The 27,963-nt window shown below is 48.1% G+C and overlaps 1 protein-coding gene across 12 annotated transcripts in view; it reads right to left on the reverse strand.

Annotated features, from left to right (window-relative positions):
* The window catches only part of SGMS1 (sphingomyelin synthase 1), a 251,242-nt gene that overhangs the window by 41,218 nt on the left and 182,061 nt on the right, over positions 1-27,963 (reverse strand). Inside the window, exon 1 of one of the 12 annotated variants that reach the window (XM_035706153.2) lies at positions 19,436-19,533. The exons of the other annotated variants lie outside the window; for them this stretch is intronic. The gene's annotated coding sequence lies outside the window, so the exon portion shown is untranslated. Of the gene's footprint in view, positions 1-19,435; positions 19,534-27,963 lie in introns of those variants that run through there. 12 annotated transcript variants of the gene reach the window in all.

A 27,963-nucleotide genomic window follows, 5' to 3' on the forward strand; every position in this document is an offset into this window, starting at 1 on the left:
CGTATCAACTTCTGTCCTTTGGGCAATGAAATTGTAAACTAACTTTCTGCTCACTTTTTTTCAGCGTTCTAATTTCTCTAGTAAACACATATTGCTTGTGTTTAGAGAAGGGTTGTTTTCCCTTCGAGCATATTCTATGCTTTTAAACACAGAGGCCGCACCGTAGAGCACAGAAACGTCCTATGTTAGCTTTCTTTCCAAGTAACAAGTGGGCTTGCGGATTCCCCACGTATTTGGAACCTTTGCCTCCTGTGTGTAACTAGCCCCCGAGTCCTTCCTATTTCCCACACGTCTCGAAGAACGGGCCAGGAGAGGAGCCAAATCATCCACAAGGATAAAGCTGAAATCTCAACCCCAGCGCACCAAGAGATTCCAGTCCAGATACTTCCCGTCTTGCCAGAGAAAAGACAACAACAAACCACCACAACTACACTATTCTACCCTCTCCTGGGTTTCCGATGCCCGCCCACCCAGGTATCTACGGCCAAATGTAAAAGACCGTTTGGAAACTCTGCCCTGCTGCCGTTACAGTAAGGAAGACCGCGCAGACTGCCTGTGACAGCTGTCACCAGGGCTTTCCCCGGGGGTTTCATTCTTAGAACCCAATTACCGAAACTCTGAAGATGATCTATTTCCACTCAACTGATTAATAGCTGCCAACGTCTGAAACCAGCAGGACTATTTTAATATTCATCTGGTTACTCCGTGGTCTTTGAACACAGACTCACTGCAGCAGCACTTGGCAATGTTGGGATATGATCAGTGTGTGCAAGTTCCACGGGCTCTCGCGTCCAGCCTGGGTGTGCAGCGGTGATCTCACCTGCCCCCAGGAGCTGGGAAAGGTACCCCATCGGCTTCTGGTTTAGTTTCTGCCTCCAGTATTCCCTTACTTTATGGCATTTCCCTGCAAACAGTGGACCTGAGCTATACTCATACCCAAGTGGGTAGGACTTCCTTTCACATTCACTGTGTACCTCCCATGTTGTGTCTTCTGCCCAGAGGGCCCTTCACATCCCCCCCCCCCCCCAATTTTCGTCCTTGTAGGATTACCACCTTCAGGAAGCCTAGTTTCATCTGCCTTTGAATCTTTTGAGCCTAACACACAGTACATACGTAATAGATGTTTCCCTCTGCCTGTGTCTCTGCCTCTCTCTCTCCTCTGTGTCTTTCATGAATAAATAAATAAAATCTTTAAAAAAAAAATGAAGCCAATTTCAAAAAAGATGTCTAACTGACTATCTGCATTTTCCTCTCCTGAAATACCCGTGCAGGGACTTTTTTAAAAAGAGAAAACAGAAAAAGGCAAGGCGAGGAGGAGGCCAGGAAGCAGGCGGCGAGTGGGTCACTGACAGAAGCAGATCCAAGGAAGGAGCACTGGGCCCGTGAAGAGGAAAGGTGAGCAGCAGTGTGGTTTACGGAACAGAAGCTTTACAAAGACGAGGAGCTGGTGGCACAGGCACCTTCCACCACGGGGGTAAACGGAGGGCTAGCTAGAAGGCCAGTTAAGAAGTTCCCTCCAGGGCAGCCTGGGTGGCTCAGTGGTTTAGCACTGCCTTCAGCCCAGGGCGTCATCCTGGAGTCACAGGATCAAGTCCCACATCAGGCTCCCTGCATGGAGCCTGCTTCTCCCTCTGCCTGTGTCTCTGCCTCTCTTTCTATTTGTTTCTCGAATAAATAAAATCTTACAAAAAAAAAAAAAAAAAGAAGTTCCCTCCAGCTTCTCCCCACACAGCATAGCCGCCACCTCTCTGCCTGCTGAGAACCTGCACCTGTCTTCCTTGGATGGGGGAGATGAACAGCCGCCGGGGCAGGGGACACTGACACAGGTAGAAGCAGGGGTGTCAGGGGCCCTGGACCCGGGGCGTGCTGTCAGGTGAGCGGCCAGCCGGCTCTTGATTTCAGCGCAGGTCACGGTCTTGGGGTCCTGGAATCGAGCCCCGCATCCGGCTCCACGATGAGAGTGGAGTCTGCTTGGAGGTTCTCTTTCTCTGTCCCCCCGACTGTTCTCTAAAATAAGCAAATCTTAAAAAAAAAATAATAAGGGGGAAGGAGAGAGAGAGAGATAGCAAGTAGGAGCATTGCACTAAAACAGAGACTAAATAAAACAGATGCCAACAGATGCTAAGTCAGACCTGCCCCAACCCTTTACCTCCCTGGACCCCACAATACTGGCTGCCAGGATGAAAACTTCCAGGCAGGTGAACAGGTACATGTTTCCTCAACACCAGACATTTTATGAGAGAAGAAACATGGATTGTCTTGTATCGAAATCCACAGAAACAAGATTCATGAAAAGTACTTCCGGACAGCATTTTTAGTGCTTCCTCTAAAATACGAATGCTCACAACGAGCACTGGGTGTTATACTATATGCTGGCAAGTCGAATTTAACTTAAAATATATAAAAAAATAAAAATAAAATATGAATGCATAAATAAAAATGAACAGACATTTGAAGAAATGCTCTAATAAAACTGAAAGCTGGAGATCAAAACAGAATAGAACGTGGAAGACACAGACCAAGTACGGAAGCACAATGGTAAGAAAAACTAATATTCACATCCCCAAACAGATGCTATGAACAAAATGGCACATGCACAAAAAGGCATTCAGAGAATTTTAAAGAGAAAGCTCTTTGTGAATTCATGGTAAATATGAAAACCTCACTATATATGAAATTGGAAAAAAAATCATTAAAAAAAAACAAAGATGGAAAACGGAAAGAAAAGGTGGAAACATTAAACACGCAATCAAGGGAGTTCCACGTGTGAGTAGTAGGAGCTCATGAGGGCGCAGGAAAAAGCAGATCTCTCAGAGCTTGGGCTACGAATGCCAGATGGAAGCGTTAGTCAAGTGTCCAAGAAACATGGCTGAAAATACAAGTTCCTGCTATTATTATTTGTATATTAATTATCTCAGCGGCGGTGCCTGGGGGGCTCAGTCAGTTGAGCATCTGACTCGATCTGATCCGAGCTCAGGTCTCGATCTCAGGGTCGTGAGTTCAAGCCCCACGCTGGGCTCTGCGCTGGATGCAGAGCCTACTTAAATAAAAAAAAAAAAAAAAAATTAAAAAAAAATTTTAAAGGAAAAAAAGAAGCAAGATCTGGAAGGATGTTGTGCCCTCGGCTTGTCGCCCCCTGGCCGTGTTTCCCTCCATCTCTCCCCACACGCAGCTGCTTCCAGTCCACATCCCCAGCCTCCCCCTCCCTTACTGGCATTTCGGTCCCCAGCCATAGGAGCCACTGCAGACTTCAAGCTCGAGGACCAAAGACCACGTCCTTGGAATGAAGGACCACAGGACACGCAACCCCAAGACAGGCTGCCTTGGCAGAAGGTTTATTTTCAGGTGAAGACGATCGACGGAGAGGAAGCAGAGACAGAGAACTGCTCTCTGCCCCCCCCCCCCCAGCTGCCCTAAAGCTGGACCCAAATCTGTAAGGGTTGCCCCCACCCCTCCACCAGGAACCGCAGAAGGGAGTCCAGGGAGAGGAGTGGGACTCAGCCCACACTCCCTTTCCCGTGTAGTGATTCGCTGGCTCGCGTTGCTGCCCTAGATAAGCAAAACGTCTCTCAGCCTTTGTCTTGCCTCCACTGCGAAAATGTACTGTTTCTGTTAAGACGCGGTATTCACCCAAGCTCTTCCCCTTCCTTCCTCCTTGGGGTTCCTCCTCCCTAAGACCTCCCTGCCTACACGCCAGGCTCCTTAATGAAGTCCTTTGCATTTCTCTCCTGAATCTGCCTTTTGCCAGTCTAATTCACAGGGCCACAGCCAGAGAACCTGAGATGGCTGCAAGGAAAGGGATGCTCTCCCTCCTGGACAGTGGGGTCACACCGCTGCACTGGGCAGTACTATAGAAACACCCAGAATAAAAGTACCATGAGATTTACATGCATTTTGGAGTCCCCAGCCCCCAGTCTCCATCTTCCCAAGATTTCCTAAGTTCAGATTTCCAGTCTATTTCCCCCTTGTCTCACACACCATCAAAACGTGCTGGAGGTTTAAGATTTCAGTTTCTAAAATGCTTCTCTCCCAGAATGCTTCTGTCACCTAGAAGTAGTTAGAAACTCTCATTTAGATGTGTGCTGATGTATGGCCATTTTTAACCATCTATCGGCTTGGGAAGATGGGGGGGGGGCGGGGATCACCACGCACAACAATAGGATGCAGTAGCAGTAGGACGACACAGGCAGCTACTTTATAGTACGGTGTTGAAGTGGTAGCAGAGTTGGTAGCAGACTGACAGCAGGCTGAAAGGACAGAACACAGTTTTCTGATTAATCTAAAATAAAAAAATCTTATCTACAAGGAAGTGGGGTTTTTTTTTTTACAGTCCCCTGAGGATCAGAAATACCACAATACCACGTAACTCAAAACTCTTCCATTTCAGTGAGAAAAAGTCTACGCCATCTCTTCTAAACTTATACTTACAGAAATAAATGTAACTCACTGAGGTAAAAGGAAAGCTAATTTAGGGAACATGACCCTGGGGAGTAACACCATGTTCCAAAATTAGCAACAACTCACAGGCTCAGATAGGAGAAATCAAGTTCAAGTCTCTCTCCCAAAATAAATTTCTAATACTTATGTGGACAGCCAGATGAGTGCAAACTATTTTCAGACCAGAGAACATCCAAAGAGGTAAATTCGAAATTGATGGCGCTTACATGTGCATCCCCTGGACAGCCCTTGCTGCGAGGGCGCTGCCTGCGCTCCCCTGCCTGCCTCCTGCCCTGGACCCCTTCTCCTGGTCTCCTGGAGGGAAACAGAATCATGGATCCTGAGAAAGCAAGTGTGGGTCTCCTGTATCTCCACACTCAAAAATGCTGCTTGAAGTAACCCCCCCCAACCCCCCAAACAGCAGTTACACCAACTCTTAGGAAATGAGTATCCGTCTATCCATCAATTCATCAACGTCTCTCTATATACCACTGGCCATGACTTCTTGGTTCTAACTATCTGATAATTTCTCAAACTTCCAGAGCCCACCTTCACTGAGCTTTTTATTTTTTAAATTAAAAATGTTTTCATTTGAGTAGAGTTGACATACAATGTTACTGTAGTTTGAGGCTTACAACACAGTGATTTAACTTCTCTATACATTTCGCTACCCACCGGGCTGTGCTGCTTCCTTCACTGACCGGAGGTCCACGGGATCAAGTGCGGCTGCACAGAAAGGGTGATCCTTACCCATTAATAGCAGGCACCGGAACAGACTCTGCTGGCAAGGGGCTGCAGCTCTGGCTTCGGGCCAAGGGAGAGTGCCACCAGGGGCAGCACGGAGCCCACCAATGCACTGCCCTGCGCCTGGAGCGAGCCAGAAAGGCTGTGGGAGACATCCTCCAACAGAGATCCTGCGCCCAAGCAATACAAGGAGGCCTCGTAATTGCAAGAACCAGGACCTCTCTGCGTTCTCAACCCTGGGATGATACTCCTTCCACCTTATCTGTTGGATTCTCAGGTGCATCTAGTGACCCCACAATCAGTGACCTGGCCAGGGCTGGTTCTGATGAATCACACTCCACAAATCAGAGCTACCCTGCAATCTCACCTAAACAAGGCAACCACTTCAACATGGGTTCTTGCTTCATACAACAATTTAATAAGCTTTATTCTCTGGCTACTTTAACTCAATGCAACAAAATCAGAGCCTTGCAAATGATGAACCCAAATCAGTGATGACAGTTGAACTGTAAAAACATTGTGTAACATCAACCTATGTTGTAAAATTAGTAAGCAAAAGGCATGATGAAAAAAAATAGAAGCTCTGAACAAGCACCGTTAAGGCTGTTGTTCATATGTGGTAAAATACATTCTTTACAAAAAAACACTTCTGGGTACAGCTGACACACAAGGTGACACCAGTTTCAGGGGTGGGACACAGCAGTTCGACATCTGTATGCGTCACGCTGCGCTCACAAGTGTGGCTCCCACGTGTCACCACGTGGCGCAATTACAGTACTAGAGACCCCACACCCTACGCTGAGCCTTCCCTGCCCATGGCGGGTTCGCTCCGTAACTGGAGGTCTGCACCTCCCACTCCCCTCACCCATTTCATCCATCCCTCCCCCACCCACAACCACCAGTTTGCTCTCTGATGAAAGACATTCTTGACTCGCAAAAAGCTTCAAACATACATCACTGTGCTGTGTTACAGAGAAGTAAATTCACACGGGTCATATGTAAAGTGTTCCCTCAAGTTCACGTGCATTTATGAAGTCTCTAACACAAACCCAAACAGGACGTGGGTGTATGAACCACAGCAGTAGGCAAACAACCATAAAAACGCCAGCTCAAATACTTCGTAAGTCAGGACACTGGGCAAAACGTTTTTCATCTGTCACAGAGGGCAAGTACAAACAACTCTTAAATCAGTTAAAGAAAAGACTTTAAACACAGACCACAAGTACGCCCATCACACACACACACACACACACACACACACACACACACACAGCCAACCAACAAATTCGGAGGAAGAAAGAAGTCAACCTCACCAATTAAAAACAACTGAGCTACTCAGTCACCAAAAATAAAGAACCATAATTTTTAAAACCCCGGCAACTCCACATTCTGTCAGTCGCACGTCTGAAGTGTATCCCGCATCCGCTCACGTCTCCTTCCTCCCGTGCGACCACACTTCCAGTGAGTTTCTGCCTTGACCTCCTGTGCTTACCACCCACTCGAACTCCAGCTGCATTCTCCACAAAGCAGACGAGAACTTCTTAAGGTATGCAACGCCTGTCTCTGAGGTCCTGCAGTGCTTCCCACCACTCTAAGAATAAAACCCACGCTTCGTCGTCATGTGGCTTACGAGACCCTTCTTGCCTGTGTGTGGCCACGTGTCACCCCTGCACACTTCCGTGAGGTGAGTCTGCTTCTCGCTCCTGACTGCCTCAGGGCCTTTGAACATGCCTCACTGCTACCCGGGACACTTCTTCACTCAACTTCCAGGCCTCCACTCCTATGTCATCTCTTCAGGCGAGCCTCCTGTGACCATCCACTCACCTACACTGTCCCACTTAGTGAGTGCCTTTCTGTCCTAGCCAGAATGGAGGCTCCAGGAAGAAAGGCCCTTTGTTGTGTCTTTCCACTCCTGTGTCCCCAGGAGCCAGCACAGTGCTCAGTACGCAGTAGACACTCAGTATAAATCTCTGTTCCACGAATGAAAAAAACAAATCCTGGATGAGGAAGGCAGTTGGAAGTATCCAAACTCTAAGAGTGTAGGTCTCAAATGCAAATTCCTCACAGTGTGACAATAAACAGATTATGCTCTTTAAAACTCATTTTTCCCACCTATAAAAAGAGAATGAATCCATAAAATACATCATAGAAACTCATTAAAAATACGTAATTTCTTAAAAAGAAATATAGCTGGGATTTTCAAATGGGAAAACACCCTTTAACCACACCACTCCTTCCTTACAGACTCAGTTCCAGTAGGAGAAGAAAACGACGTTGAGCCCTGCTGGCTTCAGAACTGCCATTCTTTTTTTTTTTTTTTTTTTTTTTTTTTAGATTTTATTAATCCACAAGAGATACACACACAGAAAGAGAGGGGGGAGGGCAGAGGGAGAAGCAGGCTCCCTGCAGGGAGCCCGACGTGGGACTTGATCCCGGGACTCCAGGATCACACCCTGGGCTGAAGGTAGATGCTTAACCACTGACCCACCTGGGCTGCCCCAAAACTGCCGTTCTTAAACATGCAAAAGGAACTGCCCATCCCCAGTGATGTGTGAAAAGGAGGTTTGGAGAGGTTTCTTCTTTGCCATAGAGAAAGTAGAGGGAAAATCCAGAGTCAAGGCCACAATACAGAAACCAAAAGTATTCAAAGAAAATTTACAATTTCTTATTCATACAGTGAATTTAAAAAAAACGAGCTTTTTTCCTCCAAGTTATAAACACAGTCATTTTCCACCTAAAATTAAGCTGTTATATTTTTCAAAGTTACCAGAATCCTCCTCGGCAGCACATGATCAGGTCTGTAAGAGTATCGCAGTAGGAGATACGATACCGTTGTGAGAAAACAGGAGACCTTATAGATGTTTCCCAACAACTTCAGAAAGTACGAGAACTTCTAGATCCTTTACAGATGGATCTGCAGCCCGGCGGAGACCCTGGCTGGAGTATCACCAGAGAACACAGGCACCCCTGAGCAACACGGGGTCAGGCCGGCATGTCCCTAAGTATTCCGCGCCTGAGAGAGCTTGGCCACTAGAACAGACGTGCGGGTGTTGGCCCTGGAGTTGGGATTTTTTTTAATGCCCAGATTACGGAATGCTCTTTTTTCTCTTCCCAAGACTCTGTATGCTTAACACATAATCCGTTTGAGGAAATGTCAGCTTCACATACAATGAGAACATCATGTTATCGTAACCTGAAAAGGTGGCCGGGCTCATTAAAAGCATTTCACCATCTCGTCAAATGGTCTAAAGATGTAAACTGTGAGACCAAACAATTTAACTTCCAAATGTCACAGGTTATTTCAGTACAGAAGAGAAACAAGGAGCAAGGCAAAATACGGATTTAATTTGTAAAAGAACAAAACACCAGTCATGAAGATCAAACCTGGAAACTGACCAAGAACGGCAATTATATACTTCATTTGGGGGAAAAGACTCTCTCAATTAGGAGGGTATTCAGCAACTGAGAATGCCAAAAATGGCTTTCCAAATGATTTCTGAGAACCAGAAGCATACCGTAAAATGACAGCGGCAGTCCCATATCTGGATCGTGCTCTACGCCTACGTTAGAGGAGTCAAGCTACACACATAACGAAAAGATCCTCGTTCTAAAATAAGTGCGGCTTGCATAGATCTCGGGTACATTCTAGAGACACCCTGTTCATTACAGGAACTTGTTGATCAGCATTCAGAGAGCAGATTACCAACGCGCTCTGGCAAGGCGACAGGCACATCACAGTCTTCGCTGAAGACACAAGCTCAAATTCATCTTCTATTTATAATCCTAATGAGCTTTTCTTTTTGGTATAAACAGAGCCAGCGCTAAAGAGCTAAGGACTGGAAATCATACATCTCTATAAAAGCCAAATCGCTTCATCAAAATAAAACCAAATCTTTATTAAAGCACATACCAAGCATTAAACATCATCCTGGGCATTTGTTAAGCCACAAGGACATTCACCATGGCTCCTGCCTAACTGGGTTATTTAGTATGTCCAAAATCCAAATTCCCATTCTTCTCCAAACCTGCTTCTCTTGCGTGCCTTCTTCCATTTTGTGCATTGCAATTCCACCTTGCCATTTGCCCGGGCAGTTTCTCCCCTCCCATGCAAACCATTAGAGCCAATCAATCCCATCAGGCATAAGACCCATAATACTCAAAGACATACCTGTGTACTAATCAGAAACTTTTATTTGGAAGCCCCCCATACATACTTGCATGAAAATATGCAGTTTGACTGAAAATGTTCGGTGGACTAGCAGAACATCTAGCATAACAGTGTCCTAGTAAATGCTTGTTGAAGGAGTATGTGGAGCTAGCCATCACCAGCATCTAGCACGTCAGCACTTACTCATAGTCCTGAGGTTCCCGCCTGATGGCTACTATTCACCACTAAGGAACATCAATCAAACCAGGACCCACAAGAATAGCGGGATCATGCAGTGAACTTGGAGTTACCTTATTATTCCCAAAGTGGTAAAGATTTTTGTTTCTAAAGCTCATCACTGTACTGAGCAGCCATTCTCGGGGCACGGTGTATCCCCGACAGTGAAAACTGATGATGTGGGTAGGGTAGCCCAGGGAACGTGACAGGGTAAAAGGAACCAAACGTACCAAAGGCATGGAACAGGAGATAAATAAGAGGAATGTATGTAAGATTCAACACAAGCAAAAATAATTGGATAGAAACTTGTTAAGACCATCATAATCTTTATGTAAGGCAATGGGACATGATTTACCAAAATCTACAACTTACTTTATGGACCAGAAATTCCATTTCTAAGAATCTGGCTTACAGGCATATTAATGAGTCGAGATGTTGATTCAAGAACATTCACTGTAGCCCTGTTTACAGAGCAGAACTGCCTAAATATCCTTCATTGGGTCTGGATAAATAAATGTGGTATTTCCTCACAACCCAATACCACGCAGTCGTCTGAAGGAATGGGGCGGATCTGTAGATACCAACATGTCTGTGATGCAGAAATATGTATTATTTTCATTGTAAGATGCCTGTATTTGGGGGGCACTGGGGGACTCAGTTGGTTGAACGTCCAACTCTTGATCTCAGCTCAGGTCTTGATCTCAGGGTCGTGAGTTCAAGGCCCACTCTGGGCTCCACGCTGGGCACGGAGCCTACTTGAAATTAAATAAAGTAAGTAAGTAAGTAAGTAAATAAATAAATAAATAAATAAATAAATAAATAAATTGAAATGCATGCATTTTGCTGCATGTATGTACTTATGTGTGTATAGGCATAAAAAGTCTACTGGTAGGCAGTCCGGGTGGCTCAGCGGTTTAGTGCTGCCTTCAGCCCAGGACGTGATCCTGGAGTCCTGGGATTGAGTCCCACGTCGGGCTCCCTGTGTGGAGCCTGCTTCTCCCTCTGCCTGTCTGTGTCTCTCTCTCTCTCTCTCTGTCTGTCTCTATCTCTCTGTGTCTCTCATGAATGAATGAATGACTAAAAAAAAAAATTCTATAGGTATGCACCATACAGAGGCTAGGGGACAAAAGGAATGGAGATTGGAGTGGGGAAGGGAACATCACTTGCTCATACATGATTTATGCAATAATCAGGTATCACTCTGTGCTTTAAAAAAAAAAAAAAGATGATTATGGAGAGTACAAGAGATAAAGGAAAAAGAGAAGAGGGAAGGGAAGAAAGGTTACTGACGAATTCTCAAGGCCAGCATTAACACTGTTTTTTAAAGTATCAATGCCCAGGGCACCTGGGTGGCTCAGGGGTTGAGTGGCTGCCTCTGGCTCAGGGCGTGACCCTGGGGTCCTGGGATCCAGTCCTGTATCTGGCCCCCCCACAGGGAGCCTGCTTCTCCCTCTGCCTGTGTCTCTGCCTCTCTAAGAATAAATAAATAAATAATCTTAAAAAAATATATTATCAATGCCTATCTGGAAACACTGGCCCAAGTCAGGTAGGCCTGGGCTTCGCCTTCCCTGACAGCCACCTCTCCCTGGGGCTTTGGGCCGCCTACATCTTTGGAAATCCATCCAGCCAGGCTGGCAGCGGCAGCTCTGGTCAGAATGAAAGATAAACAGAGCAGCCCTCAGCCCCAGCCACCTGCAGGCTCTGCTAACCCATCCCAGAGCTGAGCCGCACGACAGCAGAAGACAGACTTTCTTCTCTTTTTAAATTCTCACATACCCCCGAGGTTAAAACTACTAGATTATTAGATTATATTAGACGTAGATGTATATAGCTTTTATATTACGTAACATCTACATGGTAGTAAGCTTGGGGATTAAAAGCTGAGATTATATGTAATTGATGTTTGACCTGTGGGCCTCAGGTGACACCTGTCCATCTCTGGGAAGAGTCACCATGTACAACAAGAAACCGACCAGCTGAACCAGCACCGTTAACGAGCGATGCTACACCGCGATAAATCATCTTGGAAAGCGTTCAAGCATATGGAAAAATACAAGTGATATTCTATATCGCCAATTTTAAGCAAGCTTCTATGCAGTCTATACGTGGCTTAATCGCGGTTTTGTGATATTTGTATCACAGATAGATATACATGGCCAGAAAATGAGAGTTTAGGTCTACACACCAAATGGATGTCGCTTACCCCTGGTGACTTAACGCTTCTACTTTCCTTCTTACAGCTCAACATTTACTATCATGGGTACTTAATACTTTTCTAATAAACAAAAGGCTATAAACATAAGTAGCTGTTTTAAAGGTGGGTGCCCTCCTCCAGTACACACACACACACACACACACACACTCCATCTCCCACCTGACCCTCACCAAAAGTCCCCCAACACACCCCCCTTGTCTCCTGTTATCAAGAGCACCTGAGAGAAGACCCAGCGAGCATACAGATCTAACTTACAGCTCCTCTCAAAACCAGCCCCCGAATTCGTTCTGGTCTCACCAAACTCCCTAGAGTTGTCACTCTGGGCTTCATCCTTAGGAGCTGCTGGTTTTATCACATGGCCATGGGCATCACATGCCAGTGAGAAGCGCACCACTGTATACTAGCTGATGCGGTATCAGCACGTAGCAACCGATTTCTGTACTTCTGTGGAACCCCTAACACATGTAAGTCCAAATAACAAAGGTCAAGGTCTTTAGAAGCAGGTTATGGACTTCAGCAGGAGTTACACACAACGTACAATGGATTCCTACCAAGGAAGGAAGGACCTGCTTTTATTTAAACAAACAAACAAACAAAACACTTAAATCTTTTATTTGCAGGTACTTTGTAGGCCATAAAATTAGCTGATCCTTTCGGCAAAAATTCTGGGTAAGTCTGTTGTACCCCTATTTTACTTATAAGGACATGGAGGCTCAGAAAATGATTTTCAGGTTAGATCTTTGTACTACAGTTTTAATTCTATTATATCAAGGGAATTATTCAGAATTTCTCATTGAATTATCTGAGATAAAAAGGTAAATGATCCACTTCTTCCTTTTGTTAAAAAGACTTCTGTTGCAATTCTATTTTATCAAGATTTTAAAAATTTATACAGGATTTTCTTTCAAACTTGTATTCTCCACTTTGGCCTCAAGTTTTAAAACAATCCTGTTATTTCAAAACATGTTTTTTACAAACCATCAATCTTTTCATAAAATAAGACTAAAGAATGGTTTTCTTCTTGTATCATTTGAATTAAATGGTACAAGCACCATGTGCGGAACTGTGCCAACTATATGGAGAAAAGTCTGAGAGCACTGAGAGAGAGAGAGAGAAACACAGTATTTGTCACTTGGAGACAAAGGATATAGAAATTACTTGGAAAAAAAAAACACGATGTCTTTATAATGAAGTTTCCACTTTCCTTTTTTTTTTTTTTTAAAGATTTCATTTATTTATTCATGAGAGAGAGAGAGAGAGGCAGAGACACAGGCAGAGGGAGAAGCAGGCTTCACGCAGGGAGCCTGATGTGGGACTCGATCCAGGGTCTCCAGGATTAGGCCCTGGGTTGAAGGCAGGTGCTAAACCGCTGAGCCACCGGGCCTGCCCTGTTTTCCACTTTCCTACATAAAAATGTACATAAGTTTGACTTGGACGTGAAGGATAATGTTATTTTAAAATTGCCTTAAATATAAAATTCTCCTATTACTGCTTCATATGCACACACAAAACAAAAATATATATAATTTTATATTATTAACATGCATTGCTTTTTTTCTCAACAGGCACAGACACTCTTCTGTTACTACAGAGACTGTGCAACATTTGGTCAGGGCTGCTCTCCTGCACACACACTTGAACACGAGGCAAACAGGCAGCCCCTGGCCTGGTGCTTCCAGTGGGCTCTGGAACATCCAGGAATGGGTTCAAATTCTCCCTCCTTCCGTTACTAATGATGCCTTCCATCTGTGTGAACATTCAAGCTTGTTTTTTCATCTCTAAAATGTGAATAAAATCTCAGGTGGCTACAAAGAAACTGTTTTTGCCTTTTTGCTTTGAAACAATTTCAAATTTAGGGAAAAGCTGCAGTAAGGCTGAGGCATACCCTTTGCCTAGCTTCCTCTCCGTTAATAATTTAGATGGCCACAGGTCGGTCCTAACACCCGGGGACTAACACTGCTGTTATCATTAACCAAGAAACAGACTCATTTGCATTTCCCCCGTGTCCCGCCAGTGTCCGCTCTCTGTCCCCACCACCACCTGGCTGGCCCATCTCCTCGATCTCCCCTCGTGCTTCCAGGCCTTGACACCATGGTCAGCAGGAGTTACTCTACAGAGCATCTCTCAGTCTGGGTTTCTCAGGTGTTCTCTCAAGATCAGCTGGAGGCTCTGCATTTTTGCAAGAGCCCCTCAGAAGTGATGTTGGATCCTACTCGGGGCATCGTATGACAGGGCATGTGATGCCCCCGTCTTTTTACTGGTGATGCTAAGGGCTGGTGACCTCGGAGAAGTCCTCCACAGATGGCACCTACTACTATGGCAAAGTTTGGGCCAAGAACACGAGTTCTGGAACCAGGCAGATGTGCGTTCTCATGCCCATTCCACCCACTCCTGCCATGTGACCGTGGGCAGGTGTGTTCACTCCCCTACCTTCCTTGCGTGTGCAACAAAGACAAAACCTCCTGGGACATTGTCAGGAGGCCACCACAACATTGTGAAGATGACAAAAGGACAAGATTTAGGGAAAGCACTCAGTGCCTGGAGGTCTTGAATGTTCCAACAATCAAACACTATTATTACTTTGTAAGGAAGTTACTATTTTTCTGCAAAAGCAGCGCTGTGACCTAAGGAAGTCTGAGATCCGAGGGAAAAGATGCATTTGGGGCACCGTGGAGGAAGGCTGGAGGGCTGTGAGGAGGCGGGTGCAGAGCCAGCCACTCCCCTGCCCTCGGAGAACCCACATCGCTGGTGGTCCCTGCTGTGGAGGGCACGGGGGGGGTGGGGTGGGGGGTGGGGGTGGGGGGGGGCCTGGCCCACATTGTGCCCCTGGTAAGATCACCACGCCCCTGCTGGGATCCCCTGCAGGAGTTGCTGGCTGAGGTCCAGGACGGCTAGGTTGTTTTCTTGTCCAGCTACCTCTGCTGACTCACACCTGTCCCTCAGTGAAGGGGGACACTCAGGACGTCTACAGGTGGGAGTTAAAACATATGAGAAAACGATCGCTCCTCTCAAAAGACAAATCTAACCCCAAAGGAATCAGAAAATCAAGGAAACTTAGAACTAACCCTGAGTGGTCTGGATACACGAGCCAGAGCTTTTTTTTGTTTGTTTGTTTGTTTGTTTTTGTTTTGTTTTTTTTTTTTTTTTGAGCCAGAGCTTTATAAACACTTTTGCATCAGAGTGTACGAAGGATCGTAAAACCAATCACTGCACCACGGCCTCTGGATTTGACCTCAGCTCTGGAAAGCCTCCTACAACCTACAGACACGACAGGACCAAGAGATACACTCGTGCTGCGGGGCAGACTCGACTCTGTCCTGCGGCTTGGCTGCTAATTCCCAAAGTACCAGAGCAGTACCTGTGTTCTCTGAGCAAGCCCGTCTCACCGACACTAGTGCTCTGGCGCCCAGGCCAGGACACGGACCAGAGGCCCTGCTGACCCTTACGTGACTTTGAAGAGCACCGCATGTTCAGAGGGCAGCTTAAGTCACAAAGGCGCAGGAGCAGGAATCCAAGGCCACAGGCGCCTGGGTGGCTCAGCCGGTTGAGCGCCTGACTCTTGCTGTCAGCTCAGGCCACGATCTCCAGCCCCCGTCGGGCTCCACACCAGGCAAGGAGCCTGCTCTGCCCACCACCCCCACTGCCTGCACACGCTCTCAAAAACAAATGAAAATTTAAAAAATTCCAAGGCCCCTTCTTAGCACGTTTCTGCTCCGCGTGTGAGAGGGAAGGTCTGTGACTTGCCTTCTCACGTCCTGTTCCCGCCTTCCGGCAAGGAGGGAGGTGAGGACGGCCAACACTACTCAGCGTGTACTAGGACCTCGGCTTTTCACAGACAGGATCACTGAAAGCAAAGCAATCCCATGAAAAGGAGTAAGAATCCCTACGGAGAGGTGAGGACCAAGGCCCCAGGAGCGGGCTGGGCACGCGAGGCCACACGCCGGGGTGGGCTTCCAACAGCTCCAAGCCTGTGCGCCCCACACTACACGCAGGGGTGTGCACCTCCCAGCGAGGATGCCTCCCCTTCACATCATGGAGTGAGGCCGACAGAAGATTCCAAGATGCGTTTTCCACTCCTTGAAGTGTGGGGCACTGTTGCCATGAGCCTTGTTATCACCGACAGATTCTTCTCCCCTCTTTCCCCATCACCTCGGGGGCATACTCACGGGTCAGCAGCACTGGGGTCAGCAGCCCCAACCTGGGGTGCCCTTGCCTCGTCTGCTCCTCGCCCAGGCTGGTGCGGCCACCACCCTCCCACCCTCGCTGTGTGGCTGGGAGTCAAGAGAAGACTTCCCGTCCGGAGCCCAAGCCGTGCACAGTCTTACCTCTGGCCCCAAGCACTCGAGCTCCACCTGCCACGCAGACCACTCCTGGGCCCACGTCCCATGTGTCACAGTGGGCAGCGTCACGTCAGGGCACAAACCACGCAGGGCGTCCCACACACCCGCGTTCCTCAGCCCCAGGGGCAAAGGCACACGAAGGTGATGGCTTCTTCCAGAGAGCCCCCCCATCCCCCCGCTCCCCCAGGCCCGGGTTCCCAGCTCCAAGGAGCTGCTGCAGGAAGCAGAGACACGAGGTATGTGTGTCTGTGTGAACGTCTCCACCTCACATCACGTCCTCCTTCACCAGGGCTTTCCCTGCTCGTCCCAGAAGAATGTGTCCTCCTTGGGAGCGACTCAGACACAGAACGCATCAGGGCGGGCGGGCGGGTGGACAAGCCTCTCCAGCCCCGTCCTTCATGTAGGCTGTGCCAACTGTTTGAGGAGCATCTTTCAGGACTTAGGGGAAAAAAAGCAAATTTAACTGTCACAGGGAAAAAGCGAGGGGGGAGACCCATATGTATCGCATCACGCCATGTGTATAAAGGACACGGAAGGAGACACACATAAAATATCGCTGGACGCTTCAAGACAGGCAAGGCACTAAGCCCGGGGAGCAGATCAGGGGTGACAGGGACCCACACCTGTCCCTCGGCATCCCCTCTTCCACTTCAAGGTGGACCCACGTCAGTGTGTCATCTACTCGACACATTGGGTATTTAAGTTAAATAGTAAAACAGAGACAATGTGCTTCTCACAAGCCCAGACCCCAGCACAGCACAGGGACTCGCGCCGCGACAGAACCAATGAAACTCTAACTAGTGTAACGCAACAGGAGTTGGTGCCTCAGTGGCACCAGCTGCGTGAAATCACCCACGGACACGACAGCAGCAGCACCGAGAAAGGGGACCGCGATCCCCTCTTACGGAGGATGCTATCAACCCAGAGGGAGGAGTTTAGACTCATCTGGCAACTGGCAGAGACGGCCACTACCATCCCCAACAGCCGCTCCCAAGACGCCCGTGGGTGGAAGGTAGACACAGCCCCCCACGGGCTGGCGCGCGGGCCCGACGGACTCCACGCCAAGGCGGGCAATGCTCTAGTTCACGATTTCCTTACAACTTCATGTCAACTGCGTTTTGCCCCAGACTACAGTCATGGCAACCTTCACGCAAGACCATCCCCTTGCCCGAATCTTCAAGAAATGATGGTTGATGGCGTCACTTCACGCCCCTTGACCCGCCCACTGCTGTCTGGGGGGATTCAAGCACCTTAACTTGAGAATCTGAGTCTCTAAAAGTCTACAAACGGGTCACGCGGCAATGGAGGCCAGGCTGTGGGCGCGGAGACCTCACTGACGGGCCCTGTGGGTGCCTCCCGCCCCCTTACCTACCCCCCACCCACGGCCACTACCAGGCCCCCCAAATAAAAGCCCTCCGGAGCCCCCACTGGCTCATTTACAGAGCGGCTTGGGTGCAGCCCTTCCCCGCGCACGCCTGCTGAACTCAGTCCAGGGGAGCCCAAAACACAAAATCTCCAACAAGCCCTGTATCTCATCAGACTTTGAATGAACCTTTTTGTTTCACGAACAAAACTGCTTCTAAGCACTTTCTCAATTATTAGGCCGTGCCAAGTGCATACTGGCCAATGTACTAATTGCAGATCTGTTTTATTTATGTGTTAAAACCAGAACCTCGGTTTGCTGACATTTGGCTAACCAACCATTTTGACTAATTTAACGTTTGAACTAGCGCGGCCTATCAAGTAACATGTGCCATAGTCCACGTTTCCCCGGATTTTAGCTGGCTCTCTCTCAATTTTTTCAAAGCAACTTCATATTGAAAAATTAGGTTAACCTATTTTCTGTAACAAATTCCTTGACTCATAAACCACTGTTAAAATTCCTGCACTGAAATTATGTTCGATTCTTCCTGAAATAGTTAGTACTTAGTATGTGTAATGCCCCTAAAGCAAATGCATACATCATGTTTTATGAAACACGTGTCGCAGGAAAGACACTCCATCCGGAAACCAGTTTTAACTGATGAGATAAAAGAAAAAGTGTCTTTGCGAGAAACAAAATACACAAATTATGAGATTACTACGATAAAAGTTTCTTGAATAAAGCACAGACTCTGAGGAATCATTTTACCCCCTTAGGGAATTTCGGCCAATAGAACATTCATGTCTAGACATTTTAAAAGGAACTGGGAAATCTGATGTTTGCACCAAGTTCCTATGGGGGTAGTAGGATGCCCAATTTCCTTACCAGATCGAAGATCTCCAGCTCCCAGGAAACATTTCAGACATTTTAGGCTCAAAAGAATTCCACTGTCACGAACCAAAGTGTGTGAAGGTAAGAGTAGCAGTGGTCACAGTCAGGGTTTGGTCTAGCGGTGGAGACAGCTCCTGGAGGTGGCGCCTAGGTCACTCAGTCCGTGAAGTGTCCTCCGCCTTTGGCTCAGGTCAGGATCTCAGGGTCCTGGGATGCTGGGATTGAGCCCTATGTCAGGCTCCCTGCTCAGCTCCCGTTCCCTCTGCCCCTCCCCACTGCTCATACTCTCTCAAATAAATAAAATCTTTAACACCCCCCCCCCAAAAAAAAAACAAAAAGGGAGAGGTCAGAAGGGAAACCAATGTCATGGGGGCGAGATATTGATGTCAGGAATCAGCTCCAGAAAGGGTGTGCGGGCTGCCCTGCCCCTGCTGTGGAACAGAAGGACGTCAGTGAGGACACAGTCTTCCCCAAATATCTCCAGGGTCTTGCCCACAGTGCTGTGAATTTCCCAAACATCTGTCACAGCAGCATTCAAGTATAAAGAAGGTACGCTCCAGCTTCACAACAGATTCCAAAGCAACTCAAAACCCGTCGAAACAGGAAGGCTTCCAGGCTAGGAGACGCAAGAACTGAAGTCAAGTCACTGAGGACCCCTCCCCATCCTTCGGTTTCTCTTTGAACTGACCCAGGCAGAGTTCAACACTTCTCCTCACTCTGTGCTGCCCTGGGGCCTGATAAGACAAACCATACGGGAACGTTTCAAAACCAGGAAATGCTGCACAAAAGAGATTGTCAGAGTGCTCAAGCATGGCAAATCTAGAAACGACTCCGCTGTCATGTCAACAGCTTTCCGTCCGGGGAACTACAGAAATAAAACAAGATCTAGCCACAGGCCCCCGGAGCAGCTTGTTACTCTAGGCCACGGCTTCTCTAGGAGTTTGATAAATTACGCAAATCACCGTGACTTCGATTTGGATCTACTTCTCATAAACACAACATCATAAGGAAAGGCCTAGCCTTCCACCTAACCCCACAAGCCAGGGAGGCCGCAGGCATACCTCCAGTTTCTCCTAGTAACGGGACTGTGACCTTCACACCACCAAGACCATCCGCCTCAGGGTCCCAGACGACCAGCCCATCAAGCACTGCGCAAAGGGCAAGGCTGCCAGAAGGTGCACCTTTAAAACACCAGCAGGGCACAGTCCAAGAGTTATTTTGGGAACAAGAGAAAGAAAAGTCAACAGACAAAAAGTAAATAATTGAGTAACAAACAGGAGAACAAAGTGTTGGAGCAACATGATACGCTGCCTGGAATTCCTTTAAAATACCGCCCACCCCGCCCCGGAACCACAATCACAGAGAGTTGACAGTCATTAAGGCTGGATGATAAGGATAGGGAGTTCATTTTACTTGTCAGTCTATGTTCTAAAAAATGGTTTTTAAAAACTGCTTCAATAAAATGTTTTTAAGCTCTGACTTAGTAGGAACCCGATCTGTTCTGAAAATAATACACAGACATATACAAAAACAGAAAGCAGCCAGAAAAAAGAAGAAAAACAAATGCACCCACAAATTTATGTGGGCTGGTGGGATGAAACCAAAGGGTAAGTAAGCGGATGCCACGCGCCACCAGCACAGCGCCACCGCGCATAGCACATAGATCTGTCCGGCAAGCCTCACACATTCCTCAAGGTTACTAGAGCCGCCATTCCTTGATTTCACTTACCCTTCTAGGGTGGGGAATATGATGATTTAACACACTGAGACATAGCGAAACCAGCAGCTCTTTAATAACCTGTCCCTACGCACATTCCCTGAACAAAGTGCAACCTGCCCCTGGCTGTGCACCCAAGTGTCACCCACCTGTCACTCCACCACTGGGTGGGGGCCTCTGTCCACTAGCTCTTTGCTCAGAAAATGAGGACATAAACTCGGTTTCTTTGCCCAAAGAGGTCAGGTCTAGTCCACAATGGAAGAGCAAGGCAAAGGGTCAGACACTAACAGGCAAGACTGCCTCACACCAGGGTGATTACAGGAACCAGAGGAAGCCCAAACTACCGCTTGCCATTGACCGGGAAGACACACACACACACACGCTAAAGCTTCACTCCATGTGCTCTACTTCTTCCCTTGCCCCATCTTTCCTTTCCAGCACCGCAGGAAGAGGACAGTGAGGAACATCCGAGAAACTCCACAGCGGTGCGAAGGGAGGCAGGTTAAGCAAGGAGACTCTGTTCTTGAAACTCCATTTGACAGAGGTACTGAGTTCTGAGGCCAACTACTTGTGTGGGCCAACTACATACCGGCAACCTTTCCCGACAGCCGTCCCTCAACAATAAAACAACATGCTCTTGGCAAAATGTTGTGTCAGTATGCACAGCCAAGACACAGCTAACAGGAATGTTGGCCGGGAAGTACAGCTTCAGAAGATCTTACAGGTGAGGGCAGCCCGGTGGCTAAGTGGTTTAGTGCTGCCTTTGGCTCAGGGCGTGATCCTGGAGACCTGGGATCGAGTCCCACGTCGGGCTCCCTGCATGGAGCCTGCTTCTCCCTCTGCCTCTACTTCTCTGTCTCTCATGAATAAATTCTTTAAAAAAAAAAAAAAAAGGGTCTCACAGATGAGTTGATAAAGGTCCAACCCCCAAACTAGGGGGATTCTTTTGATCTAACGTCCTCAGAACACTGTTTACTTCATCCGCCAGGAGCAAGAAACCGAGGATCTGAGAGTTCAGACTCGACCTTTGTCACCTGAGTCATACATCCTCTCTCTCTATATGGACACTGCGAAAGCAGGGAAAAACGGCCACATCAGCCAATCCTCAGGCTGAAGAGGAAAATCAGCTACATTCCCTTCTCATTATCTTTCCTCTCTGAGCTTTTAAGAGCTTTTCCTTTAAAAAAAAATTACATTCAATTAGCCAACATATAGAATATCATTAGTTTCAGATGTGGAGTGCAGTAATTCATCAGCCTCATATAACCCCCAGTGCTCACAACAGGTGCCCTCCTTCATGGCCATCACCTTGTTATCCCAGACCCCCACCCACCTCCCCTCCAGCGACCCTGTTTGTTTCCTAGGATGAAGAGTGTCTCATGGTTTCTCTCCAACTCTGATGTCTTCCTATTCAGTTTTCCCTCCTTCCCCGATAAGCCTCTGTGCTGTTTCTTATGTTCCACATATAAGTGATAATTGTCTTTCTGACTTATTTCACTTGACATGATACCCTCTACTTCCATCCATGTCGATGGAAACAGAAAAATTCCATCCTTTTTGATGGCTGAGTAATATTTCATTGTATATACATAGCATAGAAGAGAAACTTTTCTTAAAAACTGGCCAGTCCCTACCTTATGGATGATGCGAATCTTACGATGTTTCCCGTTTGGCTTTGGCCACCTGTAGCGCCTGAGCTAAACGTGCAAGCCACATCTGCAACCGGACTGAGCCTAGACATCCAGTGCTGGTACCTAAAGAGTCTGAGTGCTCGTCTCGTGAATCTTACGATAAAACGTCCGTCACAGGCCACCTGAATTCCTACTTCCAGGAAGATGAGTCAGGAGCAGCAAACAGGTGACAGCACAGTGCCAGTTCTCCCGACACTTCAGATGATGGACTGTACCACAGTTTATGACTCATGACAGGGCAGAAATTGTCCAGACCTGATCAAGAATCACATCTGCCAGCAAACTCCTGTTGCCGTTGGGTTATCCATTAACTTTCAAATTGTGGGTTTTCTCAGAAGGTGTGGTCTTTAAAAAGGTCTGAGCAAATTCTGGTGCCAGGAATTATGAAACAGACATCAAAGTAAATCCAAGGTTATATGAAATAAATACACAATAGGAAAAAACCTCAATTCTCTAGTGCTGCCTGTGTATCTTGCCTTACGTCGAGTCTAACATATCTCAAGGGCAGGAAAGCCAATCAAGCTTGACCCCAACGTTGAGGCTCTCAGAGCCAGCGCTGTCTTGTTCTAGGCTTTTGCTTCTCCTTCAACACCGAAGAGGTTAAAGTAATAACCGGTATGAACCTTTCCTAACTAAAAAGAACAGTTAACTGAACTTAACAACCAGCTCCTAAAGTCACGTGAGGAGCCAAATGAACAAATCCCTGTACTAGCTAATGACCCTTTATGAACTAATGATCATATGCACAGCAGTGTTGTCATCTGTGTGGGCTCCCTTCAGGTTTTACAAACAGGGAGTGCTCTGCCGAAGCACCTGCGCCTGCCACAAGGGCTGGTCCATGCCTGGCCATGGAGCTTCTTCCTCTGGTAGAGAGACACGGGAGGCATCAGGCCCCGCGGGGGCTGCTGCATCCGCACCCTGCTCCCCCCAGCCACCTTTTTGTGATCACATCCTAAATAACACCTTTGTGAGGGACAGCTAGGTCCAGTACGCGGAGTGTTGGCAATTTCAGGATGGGATTCACAGTAAAAACCATGTTGAACAAGTTGCTGGGGTTGGCCCCCGGAGACTCGCCATTGCTGGTTCCCTTCCGGGGAGCAGGTGTAGTGTGCCGCCTCCCCACCCCCCACCCCCGGGCTCCAGGCAGTGTGTGGTGGCTGAGCGCCACTCCCTGCCAGCGGCAGCGGCTACCACAGGGCCAGATGACGCTGCTCCCGCTGGTCAACCCGTAATGCTTACCAAGACTCAGTGATACCTGCCTCCAAACCTGTTCACGAAGGTCGTGCTGGTTTGTTATCACCTAATCCAACTCAATACTGATAACGGAATTTGAGTCTGGAAACAAAGTGTGCTGTTGTTTCTATAAAAAATAAACATAGCTAGAACAGACTGCTGCCCAATGAGGTGTGATCCAGACCACACTTAATATTCTGAGGGAAATGGGTGGCTTAAAATGCCGATGGGTTCAGTACTGGGCAGCCTGGGACAGTCTGCTGTGCTGGCACTATGAGTGTGCTTCTCCGGGGGGACCCAACACAGAGCACCAGTCAGAGGACCTGCGTCCAGAGAAATGGTCCCGATGCCACGTGAAAGACTGGCCACTTCTGAACACTGATGTTTCCAAGTCTAACAAAATGTTTATGGTGGGCATCTGTCATTTTTTACCACTTCTGCTCTCCACTGATTAATCATGCAACTCCAGGTGCCACCTGTACTCGACAAGACTCTCTAAGAAACCACACCGGGGTCCAGACCCTTGTATTTTCCTCTTTCCTTGATGAAGATCTGGAACAAAAATGAGAGGCAGACAGTTTGCCCTGATGAAATCTCAGCCCCCTTTCAGTGGCCGGCGACCTCTGGAGTCTGTCTCCCTTCTGAAGCTGTGCAGAGCAGGGACCCAGTGCCCCCCGTCTGGTGGCCAAGGTTAAACACCGCCTCTTCTCTTTTCTCTGCATTTACAACCCAAACTGACTCATACAAGTATGCCAAGCTCGGAGTGGAGCAAAGCGAGGCAGAGGTCAATTCGCACTACAAGGTGTGTTTCCCTTCCCCAGGTCACTGTGCGTCAGAAGATCCATCTCCACTCACCCACCTGTAAGCAGTGGCAGCTCAAGAGTAGACAGGGAGTAAAAAAAACTTCAGTACCATGGAAGGGGTAATATGGGAACCAGACACTAAAGGGAAAGGTTAGTCTTATGGCAAGCCGGTTACAAAGAACTGGATTCATTTTTGAAAGATTTTATTTATTTATTCACAAGAAACACACAGAGAGAGGCAGAGACACAGGCAGAGGGAGAAGCAGGCTCCATGCAGGAAGCCCAATGTGGGACTCGATCCTGGGACCCCAGGATCAGGACCTGAGCCAAAGGCAGACATTCAACCACTGAGCCACCCAGGTGTCCTGAAAGAGCTGGATTTAAACTATGATTTTGGGAAAGTTGACCTTTCTAAGCCAGTCTCTTTATATATAAAACCTAAGGATACCACTTCTTAGGATTGAACGAGATAAAGGGTTGCAAAGCACTTACTACGGTGCAGGCACATAGCAGGTGCTCAATAAATCATGGCTGCCCCCACACCCAAGATGACAGGGAACCCAAAATGGCATCTTTTTTTACACTTTCCCTCTCGATTTGAGAACTCCTCAAATCACGGAGCCTCAAAACATGAACATCAGCTGCCTGATTCATGTTATCACATTTACTCAAGATTACTGTGCAGGAAGATCAAGAGCAACGAACAGCCCGTGGATTTATTCCGCGTGTGGCCATGCTCCAGCGCATCCTGCAGTGCATGTCGCCACCTGAGATCTCGGGGTGGCTGCAGGGCTGAGAGCTGAGTGGTCCCGTGCAAACAGCAGGCACTCGCCCTGCTGCGCGGGTGGCGCACGAGCCTCAGCCCCCGGGAGCCCCGCGCGGCGTCTGCTTCCATGGCCCTGCCCGCTGTGCGAGAAGGCTCTTGAACCCTGGATCGTGCATGTGCCCAGGAAAGCAAGGTGGACGTGCCGGAGGGAGCTGGAGGCGGGTCAGGCTGGCCAGTCTGGCTGCACACCGCGGACCCCGGCTCCGTCCCCTCCCAAGAGACAGAAAACCCTGGTTCGCAAGCGGGGAGAGGCACCGTGAGGCTGGCCGTGCGGGTGGGCCTCTCTGCCCGGGCGCCGGAGTTACGTTTTCTGGATAAACACCAATGCCGGCTCGCGGCCCTGAGGACACCGCCATCCCCGCTTGCCACGCGTGAGACGCCACGCAGCCGTCCCTGTAGCATCCTTCAGGTTCCAGAGGCATTCTCTCTCACAAGGAGACGCTTTCTCCTCCTCGGGTGTTAAGTCCTGATTCACAGAGACGCCGTCCCCAACAGAGGGGGTGTAGGGCCTGCGGAGGGACGGAGGGGCAGTGGTGGCAGGCGGTGACCTGGCTCCCTCTGCTCGCTGCCAGCCCTGACTAGGGAGTGCTGTCTGGGACACACATTTCCAGGCCCAGCCCTGACTAGGGAGTGCTGTCTGGGACACACATTTCCAGGCCCTACGCACCAAAGCGTCCCGCCCGGGACTGGGGCTCTGATGTGCTGGCACGCACCTGACCAGGAAACAGCACACGGCGTGCGGCTTTCTCGTTAATAAAAGCCACAGTTACTCTCCCTCAGCTTCTTAACAGGTCTTTGGAAACAGTAAGTTATTTACCTGCAATGACAATCACACATAAACACACATGTACTTCAAATGGAAACCCCAAACACAGATCCTGTACAATCGGGTCCCTAACAGCTCCACAGGCGCCAGGAGCACGCATCTCAAATACTAGAAGGAACTGGCAGGCATGAGATATTGAATTAGATAGAGACATGGAATTATCCTAGATTTTTAAGTTATCAGCTTTTAGGTCAAAAGAGTTTATAAAAGCTAAAAAAAATTGTAATTTTAAGTTTTAGAATTTTTAAATCACTTCAACACTACAGAGTTGCTCAGCCCAGGTGCACGCCTTCCCTACGTGATATGAAGCTGCCGCTCACCGCCCAGAACAGGTTTGGGGTGTCCTGACTCAGAAGAGTCTGGTATCACTTCTTAAAGCTGAGGTTCTGGTAAGCTCTTGCTACACTTTGGCAGTGTCTCCTGTGCAACCGGCACGTATTCAGTTCTCGACTGAACTGAGCCAAGAATCTCCATTACCATCAAGTCACCACATGAAGAAATTAATGAAGCTGAAGATCATCCAACAGATCTCTTTTGATATGTTGAGTATTACTGAGGAGCTCGGCCTCATGACCGAATACACATGCATGTGTGTGTGCGCATGTGCACGCACGTGTGTTCCTGTGTATGTATAAGTAAACGTGTGCACATATATCCACACTAAACACGTGCACACATGTAGACGTGTACGGGCACACACGGCTGCACATATGTACTGTGCATATATATACATGCAGGTGTGTACACGCACCCATTTTCCCTCCTCTGCCTTAGAGACTAACCACTTCTGGGGTAATACACGTTATCATCATTCAAGACAGTAATGAGCCTTAACGAACAATTCCAGCCAGGAGTTTTACATGGGCCAAACTGTTCAAAAGAGTAAAAAGAGATATATAACCCGAGGACATGAAATTCGTCAACGTGACGGGCCAGACAAAATGTCCAGACAAGGCAAACCTGTAGAGAGAAAGTATCCGTGGCAGCCCAGGGCTGCACACAGGAATGAGAAGTAGCTGTGAAGGGCACGGGAGAGCTTGGACTGACGCCAATGTTCTAAAACTGGGTGATGGTGCTGGCCGCACAACCCCATAAATTTTTTAACAATCTCTGAAGGGCACGCTTAGAAGAGGTGAATTTGTGGTATGTAGGGCACATCCAAATAAAATATTTAAGTAACGGGCTGACCACTTGGACTTAGCATTTTGACTGGGACTGGAAAGCAACTAATAAGGAGGTCTTCCAATCCTGAGTTTGGAGAAGGTTCATCCCGGGATCTTCTAATGGCCCAAATTTCAAAAGAGGTCACTAAATCACAGCACTTTCCTCTAGTACAACATACACGGTGATGCTAAGTGATGGAGGGAGAACGGGGCCACAACAGAAACGTCTGTCACCGCAGGCCATACAATGACAGAATCATGGCACTGTCATCCCCTGACGGTCCTGTAGTTCACGCTCAACAGTCCATTGAAAATATGTCAGATTGGGATCCCTGGGTGGCGCAGCGGTTTGGCGCCTGCCTTTGGCCCAGGGCGCGATCCTGGAGATCCGGGATCGAATCCCACATCAGGCTCCCGGTGCATGGAGCCTGCTTCTCTCTCTGCCTCTCTCTCTCGCTCTCTCTCTGTGACTATCATAAATGAATAAAAAATTAAAAAAAAAAAAAAAGAAAATATGTCAGATTATGTATGACACATGCAGAAATTTGCATAGGACGCACGGAGCGTAAAGTGCCAAGTGGAAGAGCGCACGTAGTGGGCCATGTAAGAACACGTGTGAATTACCCGTGTATGTGGGACGGGCCTGCGTGCGTACTTGGAAAGATAAATACCAGACTGCTCACCGTGTTTTCCCTCTGGAAGGGGACCTGGCAGGGGAGAGGGGGGCTTTCCCAACAACGTTAAATTAGGGATTTGGAAGAATGGGCACCAAAGTGCTCAGAACGGTTGCCATGCTAGATGGAATTTTTACGGTCATGTTTTTCCTGTTTTTTTCTTATTGGAGAGGAAGGTCAGAATGGGCCTAGATTCAAATCCAGGCTCTGCTGCTTACCTGCCGTGAGGACTTGGGCAAATTTCTCAGCGTCTGAGAACAGGAGACCAACAGCACCTACACAAACCACAGCTGGTGAGGATGAGAGAAGTGTCACAGCAGGCAGCGGGGATGGAGTCCCGCACCCAGCAAGTGCTCCCTGCCGGTGCTCAGCGGCAGGCACACCAATGCCTCATCCCCAGGAAGCAGCTTTATTTTTGTGCGCAAAAAAGAAAGTTATGAAACCAGAGTCAGGGACGTTCTGTTCCATTGCCTCCAGTAGGTTCAGTATCAGGAAGCGAGGTATCGGCACCCACTGGAGTCTGGACAGCTGTCAGAGCCCGTCTCACGACCGATGCTGACGTAACCAAGCTCCCCGTGGGACCTGAGGGTACCTGGCCGGGAGGCTCCCCAGTGCCTTGGCTCAAGATGTTGTGACCGCCACCTACAGCAGCCGCC

Source organism: Canis lupus, chromosome 26 (genome assembly GCF_003254725.2).
Source record: "Canis lupus dingo isolate Sandy chromosome 26, ASM325472v2, whole genome shotgun sequence".
Lineage (NCBI taxonomy): Eukaryota > Metazoa > Chordata > Mammalia > Carnivora > Canidae > Canis > Canis lupus.